Raw genomic sequence first — 4,147 nt, 5'->3', positions numbered from 1 at the left:
GGAAAGGCACTGTATGCATATGCTTGAAATATGAGAAAGATCTTGATGTTATTTTTCTTATACCAAAAAGCACGCATATTTATTTTCTTTAGATTGTGGGATTTAATACACCAAATTCTTCACATTGTGTATGCCAGATGATTATCATTTACGTTAGAGATATGGGTTAAAATGGAAGTCAGATAAAATAAAAGAAAAAACAGAAAAAAAAACATAGAATAGTTTATTCAGGTTAAGTTTCCCTTTCGTGTAAAATAATTGCATATTAAATACCTTATGAGAGACTTCAATTGTTTTCGTGTTAAATGGGTCCTGAGAAACTCAAATGAAACAATTGATAAGCGTTAAATATTTACTATTAAAGCAAAATGCACAACTATCCTTTTATGCTTAAACAAAAATTTAAAGTTCCTGTTTACTAAAAATATATACTGTTGTAAGTCTAGGTGAGGGAAAAAGTTTTTGAGTTTTTAATTGTTTTTTAATTTTCCAAGTGATGGATAGCATACCTGAAATTTCAAATCATAGCTTTCAAGCTGAAGTAGAGAAATGGAAGCTGAACTTTATTATGTTGATTTATGCTGGGTATGTCATCCAGTTCCCAAATATTGCATGACAAACCAAACCAGTTTGGTGTATAAAGGAAAAAATATTTTATTATGTTCATGGATACTGAAGGTGGGGAATTCAGACAGAGCCAGCAGGCATGGCTTATTGTCTCTGATTCATGATATCTTGAGACTTAACTGGGAAGCTTTCAATGGCTGGGAGTAACTGGGGCTGCGATCATTTGGATGCCTTTTCATATGCATGTGTGACAAAACTGAATTTGGAGAATTCAAAGGTCACGCTCAATTAGCTCTGTCAATTGAAGTTCTTGCAGTGGGACCTGCTCTAACAAGGTCCATGTGGCTTGGGCACCCTTGTGGAATGGTCACATTAGGTTAGCTAGTCTTCCTACATGCAGACTTAAGGCTCCCAGATAGTGTTTCAATGAATAAGGCAAACATTGCATGGCATTTGATGATCTAGCTTGGAAAGTCATAGCGTTCTCTGTCACATTTTATTGATTATGACAGTCATCCTGCCCATACTAAAGGAGAAAAAGACATATTCCCACCTCTTTATGGAAGAGTAGCAAAGAATTTGTGGCCATGTTTTAAAACCACCAACATCTGGTATCTGTCCACAAACTATATTTCTTCTACATGCAAAGTTCACTCTCTCCTTCTCAAGGCCCTACAGAGATTTCATTTCCTTATAGTATCATCAGGCTGAGGCTCATGGTTCAAATCTCAATCTAGATCAAATCCAGTGATGGGAGAGTGCCTCTCCATGCCACTCAATATATGGTCTCTGGCTACTCTATGACCCAGCAATAGCACTACTAGGAATTTACCCAAGGAATACAGGAGTGCTGATGCATAGGGGCACATACACCCCAATGTTTATAGCAGGGCTTTCAACAATAGCCAAATTATGGAAGGTGCCTAAATGTCCATCAACTGATGAATGGATAAAGAAGATGTGGTTTATATATACAATGGAATACTGCTTGGCAATGAGAAAGAATGAAATCATGCCATTTACAGCAATGTGGATGGAACTAGAAGGCATCATCCTGAGTGAACTAAGTCAGTCAGAGAAGGACAGATATCCTATGTTTTCACTCATATGTGGATCTTGAGAAACTTAACAGAAGACCACGGGGGAAGGGAAGGGGAAAAAAATAGTTACAAACAGAGAGGGAGGGAGGCAAACCACAAGAGACTCTTAAATACTGAGAACAAACCGAGGGTGGATGGGGGGGTGGTGGTGGTGGGAGACAGTGGAAAATAGGTGATGGGCATTGAGGAGGGCACTTGTTGGGATGAGCCCTGGGTGTTGTATGTAAGCCAATTTGACAATAAATTATATTTAAAAAGTTAAAAAAAAACAAATCCAGGTACAGATGAGACTTCTCAAGAATAATTGCATTTGATGCACAAGACAAGATAGCTTCCCCCACCACACCCAACACACAAGGGTGGGAGTGTTAAGGATAATGCGATATCATTGCCTCAGAATTTTTAGCCTATCAAACTGATTGTAGTAAGTGTAAGCTTGTTTAGTTATTCCGTCGTACGCAAATTCTGGTAATTACACGTTAACGTAACAGATTTTAAAATAAAGTTTTACATATTTTATGCCTATCATTGATAAGTGTACATCATTGGCTTATTATCCATGAAATCTTATTACTTTACTTTAGCGAAGGAAGATATTCTAAAATAGATATAATTTCCCAGAAACAAGAAGATGAACCGCACAAGCTAGATGATCAAATATCTAGAGACATTGCCAATAGAATAAATGATATTATAATAGAGGTGGGAAAGATGAAAACTTGCTGAAACTTGAACAGTGTCCTCTAGGTAACAAAACAGCAATGACTAATTGCCACTGGCTGTTGGAAATAGCAGGTGCCAGTTTGCTTTACCAGAAATACCAGGGGAAAAAAATAAAACTACTGATCACAGACACTTTATCTTATAAAGCTCAGAGCAAATTTCTCTGATCTGAAATATTATAACTATCACAAAGCCTCTCACATAAAGAAAATAGTAAGTAGTAATATGGGAGGCATGCGCAACGCAAAGCCTTCGGCAAAAAAGTAATCTAATCTGGCAACTGGTAACACAAAAGCTAAATATTACAACTTTAGGCAGGAAATGAAGAAATACATTTTACTATTTTTAATCTCCAAAAACTGACAAATAGAAGTATTGCGATTCTTTGGATTAGGTCAAATCGTTTTTCCTAGTCAAATTATAGAAGTACTTTGAATAGACAAGCAATGAAGAAAAAAAAAAAAAAAAAACACACCCCAGAGCCTGTAGGTTGTCTCCTATAGTCTTTGGAGTCAGGTGTTTGAATAAAACCAACCCCATGTCCATGCTGATCTACAGTTTGGAGTCAATACATTTTGATCCTAAATTTTAAAGCTAAAATGGCATTAGAAGACTCCATTTGATAATACGAGTACCTTAGTGTCTGGTTCAGTTCCGGCATTTTATATTACTATAGTGTGAGACTTACAATATCTTTCTGAAACTGAAATGTAACTGCATCTTAGTTTGGTATTTATCCCATTAATTACTCCATGTGTTCTAATGCTGATGCTAATAACAGAGTCCACAAGGATAGGATAGGAGTTCCTAGGAATAAGGTGTGCTCCTAAAAGTCTAGTAGAAGTTTCTTCCCGGTATTCCCCTGGCAAAAGGAGGTAGGAGAGGGGATTCCCCCACAGCATTACAGGAATTTCCGCTACCTTCTCCCACAAATACAGGGAAATAAGAAACTCCTAACAGTAATTCAGAGTACTTATGACTAACAAGAATATAAAAAAAACCCTTGATTAAAAAAAAAAAAAGAAAAGAAAAAAAAAAAAAGAAAAGTATTCCCTTCGGCAGCACATATGCTAAAAGTGAAATGATACAGAGGAGGTTAGCAAGACCCCTGTACTAGGATGACGTCCAAATTCTCGAAGCATTCCATATTAAAAAAAAAAAAAAAGACATTATGTCTTTGTATAACCAAGCCATAATGAGGACAAAACACATTTTTTTAAATGACCTAGGGAAAAAAAATCCCTTGAATATATGTACTCTCATATTATCTAGCATCTATCTATATAATTTCACACTCCCAGAGAAAAGAGACTGATTCATTCTCTTGTCTTCCTGGAGATATTAATGGCATCTTCTAATGTACTAAGGGTTAAGCAACTGAGATAGTCCTGAAAAGAAATTGCCTAAAGGAAACTACAGCAAATAGATTATTTGTTAAAGACACAAGGGCAATTTATAATAAATTATATTTTAAAGTGAATAATTCGGGTGCATGGGTGGCTCAGTCGGTTGAGCCTCCGACTTCAGCTCAGGTCATGATCTCACAGCTCGTGGGTTCGAGCCCCGCGTGGGGCTCCGTGCTGACAGCTCAGAGCCTGGAGCCTGCTTCAGATTCTGTGTCTCCCTCTCTCTCTCTGCCCCTCTCCTGCTCATGCTCTTACATTCTCCCTCAAAAATAAATAAACATTAAAAAATTTTTTTAAATAAATAAATAAAAAATAAAGTGAATGATTCAACTCTAATAAGACTATTTGTTA

The 4,147-nt window shown here is 36.6% G+C and overlaps 1 non-coding gene across 1 annotated transcript; it reads left to right on the top strand.

Annotated features, from left to right (window-relative positions):
- The first annotated feature begins 3,436 nt into the window (after positions 1–3,436).
- Positions 3,437–3,543, top strand: LOC121036605 (U6 spliceosomal RNA). The gene has a single exon (XR_005793417.1). It is a non-coding gene; the product is annotated as a U6 spliceosomal RNA (small nuclear RNA).
- The last annotated feature ends 604 nt before the right edge of the window (positions 3,544–4,147 follow it).

The sequence above is a fragment of the Herpailurus yagouaroundi genome, unplaced genomic scaffold (assembly GCF_014898765.1).
Source record: "Herpailurus yagouaroundi ecotype Mexico unplaced genomic scaffold, PumYag 162, whole genome shotgun sequence".
Taxonomy (NCBI): Eukaryota; Metazoa; Chordata; class Mammalia; order Carnivora; family Felidae; genus Herpailurus; species Herpailurus yagouaroundi.
The sequence above is the reverse complement of the archived record's forward strand: the minus strand, read 5'-3'. Positions and strand labels throughout refer to the sequence as shown.